The sequence below is a fragment of the Triturus cristatus genome, chromosome 4_1 (assembly GCF_964204655.1).
Source record: "Triturus cristatus chromosome 4_1, aTriCri1.1, whole genome shotgun sequence".
Lineage (NCBI taxonomy): Eukaryota > Metazoa > Chordata > Amphibia > Caudata > Salamandridae > Triturus > Triturus cristatus.
The window spans coordinates 820,482,830-820,509,382 of NC_140585.1; the positions used below are offsets into that span (position 1 = coordinate 820,482,830).

Consider the following 26,553-nt stretch of genomic DNA (forward strand, 5'->3'; position numbering starts at 1 on the left):
AACCACTGGATGACCACTGTGCCTCCAGTCTGATACTGAGATGCCAACTATTGAGGCCGCGTTCGAAATCCACGGATGGGCCTCTGAGGATCCTGCTACTGTCCATGTGCGCAACTGCCAGCGCCGTGCCTTTGATCGGCTCATAGTGCAGTTACGCAAAGGTCCTCCACATGTGGAGCCCATTGGAGGTGCATAACTGACAAGGAGCAGCAAATAAAAGAGGAAGATGGCTGCTGGGCTTGGGTATGTATGGACTGTAAGGGGTTCTAATTCTAGAATTTTAAGTGTGGTTGAAGTTTGCTTTGAAGTGCTGCAGTTTGCAATAAAAGGTTATGCATAATGCTAGCATCTGGTATTTACATGAAGTCCACTGCTTGTCCCTGGGAGAGCCTACGCTCATACCTTGTATCTGCCCATGTCTCCCACACCGGAGAATTACCTCCAGTTTTCTCTACAGCCGGCCCTAGGCCTTCCACAAACACGAGCATCTATTGCTCTCGAGGCTCCAGGCCTTCCTTCTCCCCAATACGATGGGCATGATAGATTGCATGACATTGGACAAACAGAAACTAGAACGAGGCTTGTTACACAAGTTCTAGAGAAACAAAGTGGACCTTTCAAGCTTTGGGCAGTGGCGTCATCATCACCTGAACCAAAGTGCAAACACATAAGAGGTAATGTCATTTTGCCCAGAGAGGTGTGACTCCTTACTACAGCACAGGTGACCAGCCAGTGATGACACTGACTATGTAGATGATGTCCTAAGACTAAGACCACACATCTAAACGCTGCACACACTGAAGCAAAGAACATGCGTTTTTCTTTATTGTTAAAGACTATATAAAATGTTAGTAAAAACTATAAATACAAATCCTTAAAGTACAAATCTTGCCACCAATGTCTCGAAGCTGAAGCTCTGAACGCACTAGGTTGAAAAGAAAACTGCAAACAGACAGTTCACAATATTTGAGCTGTATGCAGAAAGAAACGTAAGGAACAAGGACTAAGTTTAAAACTTGCAAAACATGGCTGCCAGAGGTGGAAGTATCACAAAGCAAACAACCACACTGACACAGTTATCCGAAATGTTATTTAAAAATGAATTTTGAGGTTTTTTTGTTTTGGGTTTTTTTTGAGTTTTTTTTTTTTTAGAAGTAAACAAAAGAGAGTCCGATCTATAGGAAGAAGGAGCGGGATTCCAAAAAGTGATGCTCGGTGTCTACTGAGATGGCCTGTTTAGGCTCAGAGCTTCTTGTCCTCCAATACCACAAAGTACATTTGTTCGACATAGTTGAGACCGAGAAATTTGGAGCACAAATGTCGTGTGTTGAATTCAAGGCACTCTCGACTGTCTATACGTAGCGGTAGCTCTGAGACATTCTCTGCTCTCTTCGAACATTCTAAACCTACGCATTCCTTTCGCCCTGCTAGAGGGTTTACTCAATCTAAGGAAAGGCGGCAGTAGGTGCTTGCACTGTTGTGCTGCAGTGTGAGTTGATGGGGAATTCCAACTCTCCCTTCCTTCATAAGCCAAAGAGATGATTTTACTTTTCATAAATGTCTCGAGACTTGATTTCTCTTCCAGTGATTAGCCCAACTCGCACTGTAGAAATTAAGTACATAAATATTCAAACTTTAAGGCCCTTCTTGTATATTCATATGTCTTTCTCTGCTTCTTCTCTTTTCTATTTCACTACTTCTGAATGCATGATCCATAGATCAACTTTTATTTTAAAATATATTTTAGTCATATGGTTAGAACTTCACGGGTAATTTAGAACTTGGCTTCAATTATTTTTCTTGTGAAAGGTGCGATATTTGTGAAATGTACTATTATTTATAAATGTTTTAACTACTTATTTAATATACTGGAGTCGTATTTATCTGATTATTCAGACCTTACAAACATAGGCTGAGTCCTCACCATGAAACGCATAACTCTAACTAGTACAGTTGGGAGGGAGGCTTTTTTCCTCCCTTTCTCTTCAAAGGATAAGCCTTTCTTCCCTTTCTATTAGAGGGCCCGCCACCTTCAACAATGAACAAGGCTTAAGCTTCAAGTACATGTTCAAAGAATTCTTCATATGCTGAGAATGAAGGCCATGGAGTTGATACTGCATTGCCCTCTTAGGATTGGGTGTTGAGTGCCATGCCTGACGCATCATAACAAGTACAAAAGCTATGCAAAAGAGACAATGGAAAGTCCGTTATAATAAAAATGTAACAGCATATTGTATTGTAGCATTTATTTCGCACTTACTATCCCTAGGTTGGGTGTTGCAGATCTGTTACATAATTTGGTAGATCCCACACAAGGGGACTTGCCCCTCGAGGAGGGGTCTGGGCTCTAATGGTGAATGGATCCCCACCTTTTTGGCCACTGTAGACAGCACTGGGTACAATTTGCAGGCAGGGTCCCTCTCACAAGAGTAGATATGCCCATAATCGAGGTCCTTACTCAGTGGCGGCTTCTTCGCTAAGGTAAAGGAGCATCGCCTCACTTCCAGGAAGCAGCAAAATAAAATAAAAAATAAAATGATAATAACATGAGGTTATTATAATTTTATTTTGTTGTTCTGCTGCGGCTGTGTGAGGGGGTGGGCAGGGCTGCAGAGCACGGGTGGAGTGGTAGAAAATTCCAGTGAACAATGACTGTTTGGTTGGCCCGCGGGCCTCCCAAAACAGTCATGCGCACTTCCCTGTTCTCCATGCAGGGTGCCTTACAGCCTGCATGAAGAACATGCCCACCTCTCCAGCCCCTGGCTGAGCACAGTGCCACAGCGCTCAGACCAATCACAATGCTGCATTGCAGCATTGTGATTGGCTGTGGGGAGCGTGGGAGCACTGGGGCTTCCTGCTTTCTCACAAGAAGCCAGGAAGAGGACGGGACGGGACACAGGAGAGGCGGTGGCGGCCGGCCAGCCTTGAGGTAATTGATTTTTTTTCCCGATTCCCCCTTTGGCCCCCCACCCGCCCCACTGCTGCTTCTAGGCAGCAGCCGCAACTGTCCATACTTTTTCCTGATATCTGTATGTGATATGGACCTGGAAAGAGAATAATGTACTCTGCTATGGTAACTCTACACATGCATGTTACATCTGGTACACAGACTCCATGTCGATCTTGTCTGTACTCTGGCTACTGTATTTTTGTTTATAGGGGCATGTTCTTAGCCCCCTACATTAGAAAATTGTTGGGCTTGTATACGAATGAGAAATAATATTAAATATATATATATATATACATATATACATATATATTTAATTTTATTTTTCATTTGTATACAATCCTAAGTGGGGAGTTGAAGAGCTTGCTCACAGTGGTACCATGTAGGGTGTGTGGTGGAAGAGTGGTGTCTTAGTAATTGCCTTATGTTGGAAGTGTTTCCTTGTTGTGCATGGTGACCACCAAGGTGTGATTATCATGCAATAGGACACCGTGTTTAGCAGTGTAATGAATGAAGCGAGTGTGTGGGATAGACACATCACTTAAGTTTTGAGATATGCTGGCAGAATTAGCTAGTTCTGCAGGTCCCTATGTAGTATTTGTAGTTATTACAAGAGACATTCCAGCTCTGTTTCTGTATTGGTTGTTGCGTTAAAGTCGACCATGCTCCAGTGTTATGAGGCAATATAGATATTAGGGGAAGAGAAGTGTGTCACAGGTCTGTCCAGGTAGACTGCATTGCAGTCCTCCTATGTGCTCTGAATGGCGGGGAGATAAGTGAAGGTCACAGAATATAGCTTGTGGGACCCCAGTTTATACTGAATTAGAGTACTCCGGTGGCCAGAACTGTTTGGCAGATCTTTCTATTAGATACCTATATTGTAGTCTGCCCCTTAAGTTGGTGTATGGTGGTTAACTGTATTATATTGTAGCATTTGCATAGTGTATACTACCCCTATGCAGGGGCGGTGGGTGAGGTTTTAAAGTGGTGGGGCGCAAACGAATTAGCATACAGCACCGTAGCGAGCGAGCGAAGCGAGCCCGAACCCGAACCCGAGCCCGAACCCCAAAAAGAAGAAAAATCGTGCATTTTCAAGCAAATTTGAGAAAGCAGGAAGGTTAATAAAGCAATTGTGAAAGTGCAGTTATTACATTAATAGATGGCATAACATAGGTAGCTGCTTATTCAGTATTACCACAGAGCTTCATACATTCTGTCCTATTATGCTCAGGTGCTGAATTCAGACTATAAGACTCATGGAAATCTCAGCTCTAAGAGTAGAAGAAGTTGCACAGCAGTGTAATGGTTGCCAGGCTCGTTCCGCAGGAGCGTCAGGAACTTGAAGAAAAGTCCACAGTCTTCCCCTACGGCCTTCCGACTCTATTAGACTCTAGAGTAACGAATGGCACGCAAGGGGAAAACAGGGAAACAAAACAAGGAAAGGCGGGGGAAGAAAAACAGTCTTACAACATACTGAATATTAGACTCTAGAGTAACGAATGGCAAGCAAGGGGAAAACAGGGAAACAAAACAAGGAAAGGCGGGGGAAGAAAAACAGTGTTACAATATACTGAATATAAGAGGCAGCGCAATGCGCTGTTACCGTGATTCTGGTTGAGCTGAGCTTTGTACACACACTTCACATAGGTCCACGCAAGTATATATGTTCTTTGCAGCAGGCACATTAAGCTTCTGTGCTACCTTTCCATGAGTCAAAACTTCCACTAGACAAAACTCTGATCTCTCTCTATGAAGAACATTAACCATCAGCATTATCATAACAATTTTATTGTCTCTCGTTAGGAGGCCGCTTGCTAAAGCGCTTTGCTTCCCTCAGCCCCACACTGTTCAACACCACATGGCATCTCTCGCTAACATCACCCAGATCCAAAGAAGCAACATCATCTCCTATGCCAATGAAACTTAGCTCATACTATCCCTCTCTGACAAAACATCCAGCATCCGGAGTACCCTCACTGTCTGCATGTCTGATGTCACCAGCTAGATGAAGGCCAACTGTCTGAAACTCAACACAGACAAAACTTAAGCGATACTCTCCAGCAAGGGCACCACAATATGGAACTCGACGTGGTGGTCAGCAGATCTCGGACCCACACTTTGCCCAACCAGCCAAGAACCTAGTAAAAGTGGTGGACAACCAAATTGGAATAACCTGCCAAGTCAACTCAGTCACATCCTTCTGTTTCTACACCCTTAAGATCCTCAGAAAAATCTTTAAGTGGTCCTGATCAACACATGCAGAAATTCACCCAGGCCCACATCTCCAACAGGTTGGACTAGGGCAATGCACTCTTTGTCAGAACCACTGGCAACTGGCTAGAAGACTAGTCCAGACCATATAAAAAGTGGCAGCCAGACGCACACTCCTCCTCCTTCCTCCTCCTCCCACACACAAATATCCCCTCACAACTCAGAGACCTCCATTGGCTCACTGGACATAAACACGCACTCAAACTCCTCACACACACAAGGCCTTGGACAGCCTAGGGGCACCTACTACCTTAGGAGCTACATCAAATTCCACACATATACCAGAAATGTCTGCTCGGCCAGCCTCCTACTTGCACATGGAAAGCCAGAGGTGGAGGAGACTCGCACTTTCTTCTAAGTCTCTCCAAAAGTCTGTAAAAAACATCAACCCAAAAGGGAACGAGGGTGCGGAAAGGAACGTGTGAGAGTAATGGAGCTGACCTAATGCCCATTGCTTATATAATTACAAAACGAAAGCAGAATGGTTTAAAAAGACCACGTTTGTGAATACAGAGCAGCAGTATGCATTTTGTTTTCCAATGCACCCAACACGCAGGTATTTCAGTACCTCCAGGAATAGTGTGCTTTCCCACTCAGGGAAAACATGGATGTTCAAAGAGCGAGGAGGCAACAAAAGTAGGGCTTCACTGGCAAACACTGTAATGTGGCGCTAATGTGTTTAGGTGTGAATAAATCGATCTGGCCACCTTGCTTTAGTTAGTTAGTTATTTTTCATATTTTTAATGTTTTATTTCTCTCTACCCTGAGGCTGCACTTAGAAATTGAAAAATGTCAGAAAAAGACTACGTTTCCAGCAAGTGTTTTTCGGATCCATTTCACAAGGGACTGGGAGCAATAAAGGAAAGGAGGAAAGAGAAGGTAATACCTGTTTCTTGTAGTGTCGGTTTTTACTACATGGAAAATTCAGAATTTATTTGAAGACACCTTCTTTATGTACCAGCATAACATGCAATGAAATATCCTGTGGGCAACATATGAGCTTCTAAACATGCCACAGACAAGAGTGCCATTTAGGCCCCAGCTGTGTTATGGAGAGCCCTCTCGCCCTCCAAAAACACACGAAAAGCACCCAGCACACTTGAAGTCCTGCTTTTCTCCCAATCATTTGTCACTTTTCTTTCCTATCACTTCTGTAATGGAATCGCTTTTCCCCCCTTCCCCCAGTAACCTCGAACCCATTGTCACGCCCTGCTGTCCGTTCTCTGTGTCCCCTTATGCTATTAATCTTATTCCAATTACCGCTTCCTTGATCTTCATTTAAAAACCCATCACTGAAGAAGCAACATGGTTTTATTTTTATTTTTTTCAATTTCCTTCTATAGAAATGCTCAGTTCAATAACATGTGAGTACCCGAACTACAGCCGGATACTTGTAGAAAAAAAAACCCGAAAAGTTCTGGACAAGACAAACATCTGGGCCCGAAGAGTGGTTGGCAAGAAGGGTGAGACTCTGACTACGATCAAAAAGTCAATTAATTCTGATTTCCACCATTTTTTTCAAAAGAAATATAATATCTCAAGCCCCTTTGTTTCAATTTTTTGCATGATTTTTCTTGTGGCACGATTTTGTTTGAACATTTGACGAAAAGTGATAAGAAGAAATTTCTGTCAAAGCCAGCTCTCTAGTTGAACGAACCATTAGAATTAGATTTTTTTTTTAAAAGCCTCCTTTCAGTCTTTTGTGTAACTCTCGGTCTTACTTAAATCAGTTTTCAAATGTGCTTTTTTTGAGAAAAGAGACACCTCAACAGAAATATACATTAGTGTAACTGTGCAGGGCCAAATGGAGGCAAGGGAACTCGAGGTTAATTAACTCGTCCGCTTACATTTCGACTGAAATATTTAGCTGAGCTGAAGTATAACAGGAGGGGACTTTTTTGGCATAGGATTCGCATTTTCCATATAATGATGTAGCTGCTGAGGGCTCTCTAAATACTGTAAAATTGCATGCAATCTAACGAGCCGTGGTGACATTTCGGCTACAGGAGCTACCTTCGGAAATGACAGCGCGAGCTCCGATTCATGGCTTCGGCACACAGACAGCAATGTTCGTTGGGACGGGATGCGAACTTTGTCCTTACCTTACTTCACCTCCGAGTCGTGACTGCAGCCTCCTTCATACAGCGGGAGCAGGAACTTTCCACCCCTGGCACCGCACATTGGTTGGGGACACTCTTCTACACAGATGAGGTTTCACTGAGAGACGCACGTATATTAAACTTGACTTCAAAATGGCAGGAAGACCGACTCTAAGGTCAAAAGTGTCACATCTCGCGAGAACCTTGAGTGAACCAATGACAGCAGGCTATACGAAATATCATAGCATAATAAACCACGGCACCCAATGGATTGCCTCATTTTGCCTGGCCTGCCCTTCTGCGCGGTGGTTTCATTGGCTAGGGGGGCACAGTTACTCTTCGCCCAGATTGAGATTGAGATCCGGGGCCCGGGCTGCTGTATGAAGCAGCACCCCCCCTTGGGTCCCTCAATGGGAAGATTGTTGCGCGCATGTGCGGGCTGATCAAAGCCCAAAAATGCACATGCGCACAGTCTACTGCTGCAGCAGCTGAGTCTGGACTGTCACTCAGCTGCTGCAGCCCAGCCCCACCCCCTGGCTTCAGCAGCGTACGCACTCCGTCGGATTTTCAGTCGAGCGTGTCCCGGTACTACTAGTACCGGGACACGCGTATAATATATTTATAATATATATTCATTATTATTGCGCCGTTGGGTCCATGTGGCTTAGTGGGGCTACGCCCCAACGCCCCAATGGAAGCACCGCGCCGGCCCCTATGTGGTGTGCTGAATCCCCATGGACAGCACATTACATTACGTGAGTATGTGGTTGATAGTGTGTTGTCTTTGCTTTGAACGTATGTGGGAAGTATTCTCATGTGCGGTTATGTGATGGGACATGGTGCTAGATGGTGTGATGGATGAGGAAGTATGAGAGATGGGCACCTATTTTTTTTTAATACTTTGTGGCATGTTGGCAGCACAAATTAGCTCTTCATGACCCTTTTTAGGTCGAGACTAGGCAGTGCGCATGCGCTGTCTGGAAGACCTGGAGTCGTTGATAAAGACTTTGCTCCCGTCTGCCTCTTACCATTGGCATGCTGCACTGCCTGTCTTGGTTGCAGCAGCCTAAGTGGTTCACATAACGGAACGTCACTTCCGTTTTTGACAGAGCAGCATCACCTAAGTTCAGTTTCCTTTTGCTGCAAGTCATGATTTGTTGTTTGGGAGAACTATTTGGTTCTAATTAGTTTAGCATGCCAAGGCTTTTCTTCGAGTATGGCAATGCGCCAGCGAGGCTTGCCTTCAAATACACTTTCACTCTCAGCGCAGTTCTTTAAATGGGGTCTGCGCTCTGCACGCGGCGATGGTTCTGTGTCCCTCCCCGCTGTGGTGTATGTCTCCCCCGAGGCTTATCTTAAACTCCAAGCGCCGAAGTTGAACATTAGCATTTTAACCCCCTGCTGGTGTCCCAGGTCAGTGTGGGGAGAATACGTGAATTGCCCAAAGTCACCCAGTATGTTAAGCCGATGCCACGACTCAAACTTGGCTACCCAATTATAACCCTGGGCGTAGTACTACGCTATGCTCGCGGAGCGTGCGTAGTTTGTGCTACTACGCACTATGTGAATTGCACGTAGCACAGTGCAAAAACGAGTAGCGTAGCGGGCATTTTTTGCTTGCTCGTGGTCCTCAACCTCAAGTTGGCGAACGCGAGCGAGCAAAAGCAACATCCCGGCGAGACTTTTTCTTCATTCACGATCAGCAACATCAAGTTGCCGATAGCGAGCGTGGAAAATAAACCTTCCAGCGAGATTCTCAATGCGGGGAGGTCAGGTTTCTCATTGCGAGTGGTCGTGTATGGTCGCGACCGCTCGTGATGAGAAACTACCAGTCCGCGTTGAGAAAGCTGCCGCTCGACTACAAATCTACTCGAGCGGCAGAAAACGACCGCTTGCACTGTGCAAGATGCCGTTTGCAATGATTGCACAGTGCGGACGAGCATCCGGCACTGTGCAATCAGTGCAAACAGCATTTCCCTACCGCACTACGCAGCTCGTGTAGCTACGCGTAGCGCTACTACGCAAACTACGCCCAGGGTTACCCAATTGTAAAGTCAGCAGCTCCCGGTATGCTTCGGGGCTTGCTCAGAGCCCGCAGCTCTAGCTGCTACTCTGATACAGTGTAGTATTTAGAGCAGCACCACGCGGCTTTCATACATGTTAGCCGGACACGATGACACACACTGAGATAGCTTAGGTGGGACTTTCTACTACTACTGCCGGCAGTGCGCTTCAGTTCATCTTAGGAAAGTTGCAGGCTGCAATCATTGGTAATGGCAGCACTGCTTGTGCACATTAAATTAAATGCAAATCCCGTGACCCGAAGACCCACTGGCTGCTGAATGAACCGCGGGAGTCATTGCGGGCTTGATGTTGCCCATTATGGAATTGCTCACTGGCCTCGCTAGGTAAGCGAGTTCCTGCCGATATCTCTCTGCTTGATAACATTTTCTTTTAACTTAATAGCGCATTCACGATGATCATCATCAGCTGCCTGCTGCCCTGTTTGAAGCAGGAACGTTCTGGGCAGCAATGTGTGATACTAATCTATGCAGGCATGCACGAAGTTGTAGACAGAATTTTCAGAGCCTTTGTGTAGGTTTTCTTTGATTCTTCATATTTTTAATTTTATTGCCCTCACTCGAATAACCCAGCTTTACTTTAATGCTCATGGCAGTCCTGGCAGCTTCTTTTCCCGTCCCCTCCTCCTTTCACTTTTCCTGTTGGTCCTGGCATCTTCTACGCCCCTCTTCTCTCACCCTTCCCTCCATGATGTAGTCACAGCAGAGTCTCTGCATTCTTTCTATATTACACTTGTTAAGGCTACAGCTGACAACATTGATAATCCACATACAGTTTGCACTGGAAATCTATGCAATGTTTAACTTTTTAAATGTATTTCGTGATGTTTTATTCCCCCAGCCTCTTAGCTCGTCTCCTCCCTGCTTTCACCCCCCCCCCCCCTTCCACTGAGTAGAAAACAGCCCTCCTCCTGAAAGAACTTTCCTATAGTATGAATGGATTTCAGTTAATTTATATACCTAATACAAGGTTGCAACATAAACATAGCCAATTTAGAAATTGTGTTTGGTAACCTTGTGTTATTTATATAGTAATATACAATATTGATTTTTTTTTTGTGTGTTTTGGAATTTTATAAAACTCGACCCGAAGGTATCAAAGTGCTTTACATGAGCACCAGTTGCCTTTTTGTTTTACTAGGCATGTGTTTCCCAGCCTGCAAACAAGTGAATACTGGCATTTGTTAGTTGTATGAGAATCGACACAAAGAAAGGCCTCTTGATTTGATCTAAGATGTTTTGAAATATTTAAAGAATAACTTTTGCTACTCAATAGGCTTCCCACTGCACTAGTACGCGGGAGTGGTTCGGACAGTTCTGGAGAGGGCCTTTGTCATATGGAGGAAAGGTATGTTTACATGACAGGCAGAGGCCTTAGCATCTGCAAGTCTGTTTTTAGGAGCTGCCTGTGTTGCCAGAAGCATGTCCGAAGCAAAGCTTACATTCACTTCATCAACAGAGTGATTACAGCAGAAATATGGGCGTATTCCCAACTTGTGCTATAAACATTGTAAGGTGGAAGGATGTTTTTGGGAGCTGAACTGTCACCATTGACAAATGCAGTGATTGGAAGGTCAAGCGGTCAAATCTGATTATGGTGGTCTGCATTCCATCCTCCTGAGATCAGTTAATTCCGTACCATTAAACTGTGTAATAGTAGCACTATTGTATTGGGTAAGGAAAATACTTGTTATTTAAGGCATTTCGAAATGGTAGGAACGTACTACATATAATTAATGTCTTATAATTACAAATTAGTTTTAACACAGGCCCTCACTGCAAATCAAGAGAGTGATGAGCAGGAGCCAATAAGATGGACATTTTGCATTCTAACAGCACAGTTGCATCCCAGAAGACAATGGTGAATTAAATGTGTTTATTGATTAAATACACTGTGTTTGTGCAACGTCTAGCCACTCCCCTGCCCCAAAATAAACGCCATGTAACCTTCAAGTTGTCACAGTGGCTCAGCAGCATATGCGCTTGTAGTAAAGATGTTGCGGCATCTGCAAGTCACAGTTTAAAATCCACTTCCTGCATAAACTACCTATCCCACTCTATCTTCCTTTCTACCTATTCTGTGCAGCTCTCACCCCTATTTAACATGCTACATAATTCCATTACACAAATAAACTCCACCCCCACACAATTCCACAACTATCAATTCCAATACAACCCGCATAATTCCACTCCACACCACAAACATCCACTACACTCCAAACCAAAACACAGAGGTAAAAGACATTGTCATTTACAAAGCCAATAGCTATAACTCTCGCAAATGCTTGTTTGTATTGCCAATGTCTCAGTCCCATTTCCTGTGCCGGCTGTGACTGGATGTCACCCACTCCGTGAGGTTATGGATCTAGGGTAGGTAACACGTGTGGAGAAGAGTGAGTGGGAATCCGTGATCTGTCTAGCTAGAATGCATTACAATCCTCTTCAATATATTGCCCTTTACGAAAGGTCAATGAAGGACGTTTGCCACAATGCACTGTACTATAATCATCCTTTGGTGATAATAGGATGTTGGTGTTCAGGATGGCTGACTGTTTGGGACCTGCAGGGTGGACTATGTTATAGTTCTCCAGTGACTAACAGTGTGTGGCAGATTTCTCCACTCTTCACAGAACTCTCAGGTTAGTAATGCATGGTTAGTTACGTGGTCTGGTTTGGTCTGTATCTGTGCCCTCCAGTTGCTAGCAAGGTTCTACAGGACCTTTCATACATTGTATGCCTGTTTGGTGGAAGATGAGGGATCAAACAGTGAACTGGTATATGGTTTAATATACTGGAACAAACTGTAACAAATTGAGACGTAAGAGGACACTTAGAAAGACTACCTTTACGAGAGACGCGCGAGCCAAGATGGCCGCCGCGTAGAGAGCTCCGGCGCTTTTTCGCCCGTTTTTCGATCTACAACGACGATTCCTGTCAGTTTTGCGGCGCAAATGAGGTCGCTTAACTTGTAGGGTCCATACCTGTGGAGTGCTGTGGTTTTCTTGGGGATTTGGATGGTGTTGGAGGCGTTTCTTGGTATCCAGCCTCTGCTTCCAGCTCTGCCTTCAGGTATTCCCAGCTTTGTCTGTCAGGGGGCGGAGCAATCCTTCAGGAAAGGGCCTGGCTTGGGCCTAGTCACTCCCATAGCCCATTATAGCTGCTGCACCAGCTCTACTAAGGATTTTCTCTCTGCTGCAGTATTTTTTCTTTCTTTTTCTTGCTATTTTGCTGTTATTTTTGCAATTCCTTTATTTTATTTTTTATTATTATTATTCTAATTTTGATATTATTACAACATGGATAATAAAAATATTCATCCTAAAAGGAAGCAGCAGGTTTCACCTCCGCCAATTAAATCAAAGGCGGTAGAGTCAGCAGAATCTTCATTATCCTTAATTTTAGAGGAAATTCAGGCGCTCCGTGTCAACACAGATTCTATTGCCTCAGAGATTAAAAATGTTCGAAAGGAAATGGCGTGTCTGTCAATGAAAATCTCTGATAATGCAAATAAAATACAAGATAATACGGCTAAGCTTGAGACTTTCACTCCTCTTGTAGTGAAAATATCACCTTTGTCTACCCGACTTCTCGAGATGGAAAATCGTAATAGACAATACAACTTACGCATTTTTAATTTACCAGAGGATGTGGAAGGTGGTAACTGTAGATCGTATTTGGAAAATCTGATTCCTGGCCTCCTACAAATTAAATTTCCAGAAAAATTTGAGATTGACAAGGCCCATAGAATTCCTTCACATCGCAATCCTCAACATACCAAACCTCGTCAAATGATTTTCAAAGTCCTCAGGCATCATCATTTGGTTTTGATTAGAAAGGCAGCACGAGAGATTCCTTCCTTGATGGTCAATGGGAATAACATTTTTATTCATCAAGACTTTGCTAAGGAAACAGTTTCCATTCGCAAGGAATTTACTGCTCTTCGCCCTCAACTGCGAAGTCTTGGTTCAAATATGGTCTTTTTGACCCTTCAGCAATGCGTATCTGGAAGGACAATCTTTCTAAATCTTTTCAGCGTCCTGATGACTTGCGTCAGTTTTTGGATCAGCGTTCACAGCATTCCATGGATACTCATGACTCTAATACTTGATTATAGCTAATTTACGTATTTTCTGACAGGTTAATGGTTTATTACTACATTGGGCTCCAACGGCTCGGTCATGCTTGTAAAGCGTATGTGCGTTTCAACCTTGATATTTTTGTACCCTGTTTGTCGTTCTCTTCTTCTTTTAATTTTCTCCTGTCCTTTTACTAGTTCTGGAGCTACTATTTTCTCTTATTATAGTTCTTTTTCTTTTCTTTATTTCCTCTTCTTGATTTTTTTTATTCTTTCACTCTTCATTATGGCTAATATCCACAATATTAAAGTTGTTTCGCTAAATGTTAAAGGTCTACGTCATCCAGTTAAGCGTACAAAATTTTTAGATTATTTAGGTAATTGTAAGGCAGATATTTGTTTTGTTCAAGAGACTCATATAGATGATAAAATCTTAAATTATAAAAGAAGAAGAAATGGGTAGATGCTATTGTTTCATCACCTGCTATTGGAAAAAAAAATGGTGTGGCTATTTTCGTTGCAAGAAAATTGCATTGCCAAGTCTTTTTTATTTTTTATTTTTTTTTATTTATTGGTTTTTTTTCCTTACAACCCACCCCCTGTGGTGGTGGGGGAGGGATTGGCAGTTTATAATTCATGGAAACAAATACAATAAATCAAGATATGAACAAAGAGAAAATACATGACAGTATATAACAAAAACACATTATTAATTTGCTAACCAGTCTTGAAATGGAGCCCAGTTTTTAGAGGCAATTAAACGTCTTCTCCTTCCCTGAAACTTTCGTACAGCAGTTTCTAATTTAAACCATGCCAACATCCTGGTCTGCCAGTGAGAGAAGGTGGGAGGTTGAGGGTTTATCCAGATAGAAGTAATACAGAGTCTAAGCATTGCCATTGCAATAAACAGAAAAGAGTGTAAATATCTTGATCTTGTGGAAACCATAGCGTGTTGATACCCGGTAATTACCATTTCAGCGGAAATTTTAATTGGAGATTGAGTAATCTGTATGAGAAACGTTTCAATTTGGTTAATAAAAAGTGATAGCTCGGGGCAGTCATAGAACATGTGAAGAGAATCCGCAGATGGAAATTTGCATCTTGCACATGATAAGCTCTTGCCTCCAGTAACCATCCCCCATCTGACTAGTTTTGCTGGAGTATAATAAAGATTAAACATAGCCATATAGCTTTGGGTGCGAAGAGTACCGGAGACAAAGACCGTCCTGGCTAACATCAGTGGTAATTTTAAATCTATGAAGGGTACACCAAATTTGACCGCCCATTTATTATTAAAATCAGATAGATCATCTGGAAGTTGAGACAGTAAAGTTTGATATAATGTACCGATTTTGGCTTTCCTTTTAACTAATTCAAATATCAGAATCTTGTCAAAGAGTGAAGGGTTTCTAGAAATTTTTTATCAAGGAAACTTCTAATTTGAAGGTATTTAAAGAAGTGGTTGGATTGTAATTGAAATTTGTATTTCAAAAGAGAAAAAGATGCCAGCAGGCCAGAGTCAGCTAGGTCACCTATATCAGTCAGGCCTTGCGAGGCCCAAATGGAAACTACTCGTTCTTGAAATATCGCTGGAGGTAGCCCAGAGGCATTCAGTGCATTGCCAAGTCTTAAGTAAAATTTCGGATGCGGAAGGCAGATATATTATTGCTAAAATTAAAATTCATGATTCAGTCATATTTTTATTCAATGTTTATGGTCCTACTGCAGATGACCCTCTTTTTTGGTCTAATATTACCACTGAGGTTCTAAAGTTGGGTAAAGTTCCTTTAATTGTTGGAGGTGACTTTAATGTTATTGCTGACCCATTATTGGATAGAATATCTAGTACTAAATTTCGCCCTCCTAAGGTTTTTCATGCTTTTAAATCATTTATTCATACCACCAAGTTAGTTGACATTTGGCGTTTGCATTTTCCTACAGAAAAAGGTTTTACATTTTTCTCTAATCCACATAATTCGCATTCTAGAATTGATTACTTCTTAATCTCCACGCAACTAGTCCAATCTGCAAAGACTCCTAAGATTGGTAATATTGACGTCTCTGATCATGCCTTGATTTCTTTTGTTCTGAATTTAACTTCAACTTTTACAAACCAAACTAGATGGCGTATGAATACTGGAATTGTTCTTAATGAACATAATAAGCCCAAACTCTTAAATGCCATTCAAGATTATTTTTTACTCAACCCTGAAGGATTCGCTTCTATGGTGAATAGATGGGACACCTTTAAAGCTTACATTAGGGGTGTAACTATTTCTATTATGGCCTACGAAAATAAAACATTCAATGCACATATTAGAAGTTTGGAAAAGCAAATTGCGAAATTTGAAAGGCTTTTTATTTCGGCAAATGATCCCCAATTCAAAGTCAAACTACAAAAACTTCGATATGAATTTAACTCAATCCTTAGTACAAGAGCTGGCATCCAAATTTCTAATTTTAAGGCCAAATTCCGTTTTAATGCCAACAGATCTGGGAAACTTTTAGCTAATTATTTACGTATAAAAAAAGTTAGAACGCAAATTACTTCAATTCATGGCCCTAATGGTAAAATTGCAATATCTCATAATGATATTGTTAAGGAATTTTTGGATTTTTACTCTACTTTATATAATAAGCCTGATATTCATGATCCCTCCTTACTGGACTCTTTTTTAAATACATGTGATTTGCCCAAAATTTCACAATCGGATAGGCTTGGGCTAGATTTACCCATTACTGCAGATGAAATTTTAACTGCCATTAAATCCATTAAAAAAAATAAATCCCCTGGCCCAGATGGTATCCCAGCTGAGTTTTATAAAGAGTTCCAGTCCCAACTTTTGCCTTATTTATTTCAACTTTTTACTTTTTTTGGTTCTTCAGGAACGATCTCAGGTTCTTTTACTGATGCTTTAATTATTGTACTTCCCAAACCAGATAAAGACCCCACTCTTGTTTCAAATTATCGCCCTATTTCTATAATTAATCAAGACTGTAAATTGTATGCTAAAATACTTGCCTCTAGATTGTCCCCTGTATTAGATTCTATTATACATCTTGATCAATCCGGTTTTATGAAGAATAGATATTCTACAAATAACACAAGAACTTTATTACACGTTATTGAACAGAGTTCCACTTTAATTTCCCCCACAGGAATTTTGGCTTTGGATGCAGAGAAAGCTATCGATAAAATCCATTGGCAATTTTTATTTCAAACCTTATTATCATTTAATTTTGGTACTTCGTTTATTCGTATGATTTCTGCTCTGTATTATGCCCCTACTGCTCGTTTATTTATCAATGGCCAAGTGTCTAGTCAGTTTTCTCTTTTTAGAGGTACAAGACAAGGATGTCCCCTCTCTCCACTTTTATTTTTAATTGGAATTGAACCTTTCCTTACTCATATAAGAAAATGTGTTAATATTAAAGGTATTAAGATTAAGGATGTTTATATCAAAACCTTAGCTTATGCTGATGATGTGCTGTTATTTATTAGCAATCCTATATCCTCAATGCCTTCCTTATTAGAAATTATTGCAAAATACTCCATGGTTTCTGGTTATAAACTTAACATTAATAAAACTGAACTTTTCCCCTTAAACATCTTCTGTACTCCTGATATGTTACCCATGACCGATATTATTTGGCAAAAAGATAAATTAAAATATCTTGGGATTTTATTTTCGTCCTCCATAAAAGCAACATTAACATTAAATAGTAACTTTATTCTGAATTATATCAAAGATAAAACGTCTAAATGGTCTTCACTTCACCTCTCTTGGTGGGGTAGAATGGACTCCATTAAAATGACGATTGCTCCTAAAATTTTTTATACACGTGCTATGATTCCTATTCAATTTCCATTACAATTCTATAAAGAAATTGATAAGACTTCTCTCCAAATTTCTCTGGAACAATAAATCAATTCGTATTGGTTATAAAAAATTAAAAATACCCAAGTGCAATGCTGGATTTGGATTGCCTGACTTTTTTCTCTATCACAAAGCATTTATACTGAAACAAAGTTCCATATGGTTTACTCCTTCCTCTTTAAATAACCATCCTACTTGGCTTCATATAGAGCAGTCTCTTGTGGATCCTTTTCCATTGACCACCTTGCTAACAATGTCTAACAGGTCACAATGTTTGTAAAAATCGGTTATTATCAAATCCACTAAACTCATTTTTAATGACCTGGATTCAAATTTTTTATCCCCTTTGGTCCTTACTGAAGATTTGTTATTATGGCATACTAATGTTATTAAACTGAATAGAAATGTTAAGTTCTGGAATTCTTGCATTAAAGCTGGTATCTTTTATCTTAAAGATATTTATTTCGACAATGTTTTTATTTCTTTTGAAGCTTTGCAAATGAAATTTAGTTTACCTCAATCTGATTTTATTAAATTTGAGTCTTTATGTAATTCAATTTTAGATTCCTTCCCTCATGGTATTCCGTTTAATGTTAAAGCAGATTTAGCAATATATATTCGAATTATCTCTACGTCATCCCATACTGTTTCTATTTTATATACAAAATTATCTAATTCTATAGGAAACAATTTAAATATAATTTAAACATTTTGGAATGCTGAGCTTTCACTTTCTTTGTCCAACGATACTTGGAAGGTTATTTGGCTTAATAGTATTTCAGGCTGGCTGCCTGTTTCGCTTTACCAAACCAATTCTTATATTTTATTCAATTGTTTATGGACTCCAGTACATTTATTTCGTGCTAAACTGCTGCAAGATGACATTTGTTGGCATTGTAAATTACTTCCTGGATCATTACAACATATGCTTTTTGATTGTCCATTAATTTTTAAATTTTGGTCTGATGTTTGGGATATTGTACAACAAATATTTCATATCCATGATGTTATTTCTTACAAAATGTTAATATGTAAATCTGTTGCTCTTTTGCATAATTTAGCTGAATTAGAAGGTAAACTGTTTAATTTCCTAATATCAGCTGCTTTAAAGTCCATTACATCTTGCTGGAAGGATATTTCGACATTATCACTTCATGCTTGGTGGTCATGGGTCATTTTTAAAAGAAGAGGTGCTCAATTATCCCTGAACGGGATTATTCATAACTCTAATTTGTTTCGCTCTTTTTGGTTACCTATAGATGTATATTTATCTCTATAATTGTATATTTATACTTGATATACCGTTTTATTGTCATTATACTTAATTTTTATATGATGAATGTAGCTCTACTTCCTCATAGTTGACATTGTAATTATTCATGGCTCCCTCCCTTCCTTCCCTTTTCATTTATCCTCCCCCCCCCCCCTTTAATTGATTCTTTACACATCCTTACCTATTGTAATTTATGATTGCTTTTGAAAATCTCTTATTTTACATAGGTATTTTCGCTTATGGCCAATGTTTTTTGTATTGTCTGTATATGTTTATTATTATGAAAATTCAATAAAACATTTTGAACTTAAAAAAAGAGACTACCTTTACAATGGTAAAAGGTAGGATGTAGGTAGCCATTGTTTATTATCCACCGAAGCCCAGTCACAGCACTCTTCACCCTGTTGTTGTAGCCGGTGGGCTGCAATCACATTTGCTAATCCCATAGAGCTCAACAGCAGAGGTGAGTGGCTGCTTACCTTGTGATCTGGAGTTAGAGAGGCATGGTGTCAGGTCTTGGACCCTTACTAGTCCCAAACAGGCAGCACCCTTACCTGTTGCCTTTTACCTGGATAACATTAGAGGCCTAGTTAAACGGGAGGGAACGCTCTAGTTGTCCGGTGTAATAAATGCAATGGGAGACCTAACTCTACCCATCAGGTGATCTATATCTAATTGGAGATGTAGGAGTCACAGACTAGGAGTGCTAATCTTAGGTCAAATTTGAACCCCTAATACACAAGTTAACCAAGTGAGTCTTGTAGCTAGGAATCCTTGGCTTGAAAGATGAAGTGTGAAAAAGTGGTGACATTGATTCACATCTGTTACAAATAATCAAAAAACGAATTTAAAATATAATGCAAGCAATGTAATTGTGTATCAAAAATATATCACAAATTGTTTAACACAGAAGACCTAGGCATTCCTGGTGTGTGCAGGGCGTCAGAAAAACAATTTTATTTGAATGTCCTGTGCTAAACTTTTTCAGTGAAATTCAGAAAGTAAGGTTGTTCCACTGGCCGACCAACTTGTGGCACTTTGAGGTGCAGCAAGAGAACAAAGTGCTTGATTTGAATTTCCGGGGCAGGAAGAAAAGGCTGGGTTCGGGTCTGACGAGGGAGGTGACATCCCACAGAGATAGGAGGATGCAGTTGAGATTCCATAGTCAGTTTACAATTTGGAAGATAGATTGCATTTCAAAATGCAATAATGCAGGCTGAGACAAGAACACAATATCTGAAGTAGAAAATATGTACTTAAATAGCCTGTTAATTCTTAAAGTTGCTTGCTACTAAGAAAGAGTTAAGTGAGTGGGAAAGATTCTGAAGTGCCTACTGCAAACGTGATACCTCTTTACCTTTTGACACCATATAACTTTCCCTGCTATTCTCCTGGCAACTGAGACCTTTGGAATCATATTGGTCCATTGGTCTGTTGTATAATTCACATTTCTATTCTGCCTTCCACAGTATCCAGTATGGGGCAAAGGGTGAGCCCACTTCAGCACAGTGGCGGCCCCTACATTGGGGCGGAGGAGCGCCACCTCTCCCTGCCTCCAGCTGCAAATAAAACGATAAAAAACTGGTTTCTGACCTGTTTTATTATTGTTTTATTTTAATTCCCCTGGACCCACCCCCAGGACTCTCACGAGTCTTGGGGGTGGATCCAGAGGGATTACACTGTGGTGGGGGAGTGCTGGTGCACTCCCTTGTCCCTTCAGTGCGCATGAGGTATTTGGCCGGCCGTTTCAGGCCAACGAAACACCTCATGCACAGTGAAGCTTTCTTCAGGCCAGCTGCGTTGCTGGGGCTGGAGAAAGCAGGCACAGGCTCCCAGTCTGCCTGGGAGCGCAAACTTGTAGCGCTCAGGCGAATCCTGATGCTGCTTTCCTGCTACAGTGCAGTCGGTGAGCCTGTCCCAGAAGCAGGAAGAGCGGGATTAAGCGGACGGCGGAGGCATGTGCGATCTGGTAAGTTTATTTCTTTTTTTAATTTTTTTTATTTTGTCACCTGATTATCCAACCCACCTCCAGTTCCCTCCGCTGGCCTGCCCCGCCACTTTGGCAGGGGACGGGCCGTGAGCCATTGGCTAACTTTACTATGAGTGAGAACATTCTTCCCTTTTACAAGGAGTACATGTACACATAAAGGAGTTCCCTTAAGTGCCAGGGACTACTACAGCAATGTTTGCTTTTTAAAAAAAAAAATGTATTTGTTTTTATTTTTAATAATAAGCAGCAGTACAACACAGCAGTCGAACACGCAGTTTTCCACAATATTGAGCAGTTCAGTAGCAACTGATAGAAACAAGTTTGTAGGTAACAATTCTACAACAGTGCATATCATCAATACCCACCACCCCGCGCCTATACCTCTGGGCCTCCCAGCATCAGTCTGAGTCCGAGGCATCATCGTCTGAATCTGAGGGTGGGTCACAGATGCCACCTCTGAATTTATTCCAAATGTTTGCTTTCTGAATCTAAAAATATTTGTTTTTCGACAATTTTGTTTTAGATTGACGAGGGCCTGACAGATTTCCGAACAATAACGTTTTGTGAAAACCAAGACAAGATAAAACAAGCACTGACAAAGCCAAAAGGCTATTCGCTTTGTTGATGCTTGTTCTTTTAGTTTTGCTCGGGACTGTGATTGGCTAGTGTATTGGGCATCACATCATTTTTCTAGAAGTGAACTAATAATGATATTCATTATCGGTTACAGCACAGACACTGGCCGTATGGCCTTATAATAGCAGCATCTTCTAGAATCTGGCTTTAGTCATGTTTGTATTTTTCGTGTATTAATGGGCTCATAGAGACTGCTATTTGCTGTATTCCGCAGCAGTCTTCCTACAAAATCTCTCAGTGTCTGCGATTGGCAGAGGGCTGTTCATGGAAGCTCAAGAGTGACAGGAGGCGTTCGCACGTCATCAGCTTCAAAAACCCAACATAGAGATGGCTTGATCTGACCCACTAACAGGCCCTCCAACTGGAATCTGCTACGAACAGTGGTTTCAAAACACTCAGAACATTGCAAGTGCTCTGCCCAGGAAGACAGCGGGTTCTCATGAGGCCAAGTTAAAGAGAACAAATACAAGTAACAGAAAGAAGCACGGGCAATGCCAATGGTTTCGACTTTAGTATAGTCAAAGGATGACGAGGTAGTCATAGGGAATGTTAATTTCTCGCTAGCAGAATCTTGCTCTGTGCACAGACTGTCTCTCTTCAGTGTCTGTCTGTACGTGCGCGTGAGAGAGAATGTGCAGCCTTCTGCCACCTGTTTTGTCACTTTTTAGGTCTTGCCTGCATTGCAGCACATGCGCTGATCGCTGGCAAGAAATTTTGTGAGAGAGGGATTTCAGAAAAGGGCTTTAAGCCCCGCCCCTCATTTCCATTGGCTGGCGTCACTGTTTATGCTAAACGGTGGCCTGCCATTGGAAATGAGGGTTTTTTGTGGACGCCCTTTCGCCTCCGATCCGACTGGGTTGCCTGCTTTGCTGCTGTCGCAAAACACTGTCTTATCCTTATGGAGCCAGGTGTTTCTAATTCACGCTAATTAGAAACACATGGCCCCATAAAGCTAAGAGATCGATGCTTGTTATAAAAGAAACCACCAGAATGCGAAGGAAAAAACTGTACTAATGACCCACTTACGCCTGGGTTGGTGAATCGCGAGAAGTCAACTGCTTTGGATATGGCACGAACCTGTGCAGGAGCTGCTGATGCGTGAAAACAAGGGATGGCCCTGTGGTCGATGGAGGGCGTTGCTGGATGCAACGACCCTGTAGAGGCGTCTCTACACTTTCTGCAAAGCAAGGCCAGAGGATCAGGCATGACCTGCTCAAGTTTCCCGGGTCTATGCCGGAGGGTCTCATCCAGTCTGTATTTTTTTCTGTACGCTCTGAGTCTTGTTTTTCCTATATCGTTATGACATCAGTACTACAAGTTCCAGAATGCAAAGCAAACTTATGGACGGGGTGAGCGACTCGGTATCTCACCCTCGCCGCGGGAATCTTCAGCGCTCGACCTGGGAAAACTTCATGAAAAGTAGTGGAACACTATTAACGCTCACCTTGGCCTTCGGCTCTTCCTCGAATCAGCAATAACTATATCCACCTCAAAAGTGTGAAAATATTAACCTGAGGGCCGCTGAATTGCTCAGCAGACCTTACTGAGGTGAAAGCTTTGGTTCGCATCGGTTTTATCGGCTGAGCGCATCAGATAATGTAAGATGGTGCATGTCAACTTGTCATCACGAGACTTCCACGCATAAGCTAACATCACGTGTTACAGCAATCAAATGTATAGGTTCGGGAATATAAAGCTAGAACTGCGTACACTATATCTGTTATAGGTTTTTATTAACACAATTTTACCTGCAAAAAAGAGTACAATTAAAAAGTCAGTGATTGCGGAAACTTTCACAAGAATTTTTTAAAACCGCACTGTTTGACAGGAAGCAGAAAAAGACGAGCACGTTCCTAGTAGGAAAAAAGTTCCAGCAAAACTTTTAAAGCAGAACTTTTTCTGGAAAAAACCATCCATAAGGGACACGGTCCGGATAGAAAACTCACCTGGGGGAGAATGTTCTAGAAGGGGAAAAAAATATAAATCAAAACAAGGGCCTTGCAGAATGGGCACCCGCCAGATAGGAGAGCTGCTAGAAAGAGCTCCTTCCAGCCAAGACGCACCCCTGTCTTACCCCTCTAAGAACTTTAAATGAAGAGGTGCATTCACCAGCTCTGCCAAATCGGACTCGCGCTGTGGCGTTACTATATAGGGCCTTCAGAAAATCTATTACGGAGTCTTCTACTTGCATTTCTTTTAGTGTATGCCATAGTTTCCCATGAGAAACGCAGTCGAAGGCCGAAGAGAGATCGACAAACGCTAAATAAATTTTCCCTCTTTTCGCTCTTGTGTATTTACCCATCAAGATCGCCAGGTTGAGCCCCTGGTCTATTGTCCCCAGACCTTCCCTAAAGCCGAACTGTAGGTCGGACAATACGTTCTTTTCTGTGGCCCAAGATTGTAACCTTGTGAGAAGAATCCTTCCTGCTACTTTACCCAGTGAATCTAGGAGTGAAATTGGTCTGTAGCAAGAAGGATCCTGTCTGTTGCCCTTTTTAAAAATAGGGACCATGATGGATTCTGACCAGCTGTTAATAAGGCCTTGTGAAGAGGTTGCGTTAAGGACGCGAGTCAGAATTGGGGCCCATAGATCTATATTATATTTATATATATCTACGGGGACCCCGTCAGGTCCTGGGGCCTTAGAACCTTTACTTTCTTTTAATGCATTTAAAACCTCATCAAGTGAGAAGGATATCTCTATGGGGAAGGAGATGTTATGTACGTATGCTGATGGTGGTGGGAGGGCTGTCGTGTCTATTGGCTCTTGAAGGCCAAAAATTTTTGTGTAATGACTCACCCATTGCGCCTCATCTATCGCTATCTCTATAGAGGGAGAATCATCGGAGAGAAGGCATGGGGACCTGATTACTCTCCAAAATGCCTTGCTATCATTCTGGTTGCTAGCCCTATGTAAATCTTCCCACAAGGAATTTTTTATTGACTTTTTCCTAGTCGCGAGAGCTTGGTTATATAATTTCCTTGCCTGTTGCACTCCTAGACCAGCTCCATCCCTATTGTGTATTGCTTTTTTTAATATACGGTGGGCATTCGTACAGTTGCTATCAAACCATCTTGGTTTTTGAGGGTCACCATTTTTCCTCTCGACGGACAAGGAACTTTTTATTATTGCTGTGATATGATTAAAACTTTCAAGAATTAGCGAGGGCGCAGAGTTCTCATTCAGAGAGGAGAGTATATGCGGTAGGGCTTTAGCCACTACAGAATGTGTGATAGTGTCTGGATCGACTAATTCCCATTTCAATGAATACCCATTCATCTTATCCATAATAAGATTTGGATGGGTGTAATGTAATTTATTCTTTTTATACTTTTTATTGGGAGTGGAATTCTTCTTCTTGATTGTTAAAGTTTGTGGAAAGTGATCGCTTATGACTATCTTGTGGGTGGTAAAGTGCTTTACCCTGTTCCCAAGGTTATTTGATGCCAGAATATAGTCTATCACCGAACCTGTCCCATTCCCATTATAGGTCGGTGAAAAGGCAATTTGTGGATTTGCTAATTCATTTGCGAAACTCAAGTTCAACATGAGTATGGTCTCGTTCAGGGCACTCCCAAGAATATTATGTGGGAAGTGAGTTAAGTTGCAATTTTCCTCATCATTCAAGCCGCATATATAGTTATTGTTGTTAGAGCACAAATTAATATTAAAATCCCCTCCCCAGATGATTTGAGTATTACCTGGATTAGTCATCTGGATCTTGTATACCATTTGTCTGAGTTGATCGATGACTTCAGCTTCGTTCTCTTTAGGGATATTATTATAAAAATTCACAAATGTTAGGGTGTCGTTCCTATCCATAGTAAGAGTGAGGATTTGATAGTAGGGGTTAAGTGGCTCAAATATAATTTTTTTCACTATTATTAGATTGGAGACATATATACATAAGCCTCCCTTAGCCCTTCCGTGGATTGAAGGAGAGGCTGGTGTGTGAAATGTTTTAAAGCCATTAATATTAATAGCTTTTTTCGACCAGGTCTCTTGGAGACAGACTATGTCCGTATTCTTAACAAAATCAAGAAACATATCGTTATGCAATTTGGAGTGTAGACCCCATATATTCCAATATGTAATATTTATGTCTTCTTCCTCTTTTCGGGATCAAGGATTATTATCCTCCCTAATATAGCGAAAGGCAGGACTAATCGACTGCGTTACACCATTCTGTATTTGACCCTGTGGACAATTAGCTTTAACTGCTGGTTCGATCTCAGACTCAGGTAAGCCCCTATGGGGGGAAATAGATAAGCTGGTGTCAGGATTCCCAGCCTGAATCGTTGTTCTTGTTATTGTTATTGGGGGTAGTCAATCTAAGTCCTCTAGGGAGGTAAGTGCGCTGAAACGGTTGTGTGTGGGAATGTTAAAAATTTGGCTGGGCATAAACTGGTGGTAGGTTGGTTTCATTGATTCAGGAGGAGGGTGATAGAAGAAGCCCAAGGGAAGTATCTTGATTCCTGGATCAAGGATGTTTTTGGGCGCTAACCCCAAAATTATTTTAACCAACCAGGGAGAACGAAAGGTCAATACCAAACAATCACCAGTAAGTGTTTTCCTAGAGCTTCCCATCCATCCTATTCTGCGTATCATTTTAAATTCTTCGAATAATATGCGAGTATCGCCCATTCTGTCCCCCAGCCAGTGTAGTGCTTTATTCCTTAATGATTCACAGGTCTCCTGGTCATTAGATCGTGAATGAGGGACGTCACCCAGGATCACTGTGTAAGGAGTACAGGCTGGAGGGAGATCCAGATGTATAGAGGATGGTGTCTTTCAGGATGTTAATTTGATAGCCGGTGTGGTCTGTTTGTTGATAGTAGAATGGGACTCAGGGACTGGTTTTTGTTGTGTATCTTTAATCCTACTTTGATTGCTACTTACAGTAGTGGAGGTTTCGTCTATGGGATCAGTATGAAGTGGGAATTGTCGTAGTTTCCTATTTTTATTCAGGCCATCTCTAATGGTCTTAGGGCTGGGAGATATAGTACTCTTATCTTCATTACAGGAAAGGAGTTTTGCCACATGTGCTTCAATCCTGTCTAATCTAGATCCGATAGCCTCAACTGCACCTCTCACAAAAGAATCTAAGCTGTTTAAAGATGAGAGGATGCTGGTCAGATCATGCCCCTTAATATGTTCATTAATAGTGTTTACTGCTGTTGGAAGTATCGAAGGAGTTTGCAAAGAACTAGTAACTGAGTCTTGGTGTTTTTTCTTTGTATTAATCTCCTTTCCTTTACGTATCCTTGATTTACCAATCTCCCTAGTGCCCGGTCCACACTTC

At 41.6% G+C, this 26,553-nt stretch overlaps 1 long non-coding RNA gene across 1 annotated transcript in view; it reads left to right on the forward strand.

The window, feature by feature from the left end:
* LOC146855630 (uncharacterized) overlaps window positions 1–26,553 on the forward strand; it is a 104,258-nt gene that overhangs the window by 556 nt on the left and 77,149 nt on the right. Inside the window, exons 2-3 of the long non-coding RNA XR_014980860.1 lie at window positions 5,987–6,097; window positions 6,562–6,681. This is a non-coding gene — a long non-coding RNA (uncharacterized LOC146855630). The remainder of the gene's footprint in view (window positions 1–5,986; window positions 6,098–6,561; window positions 6,682–26,553) is intronic.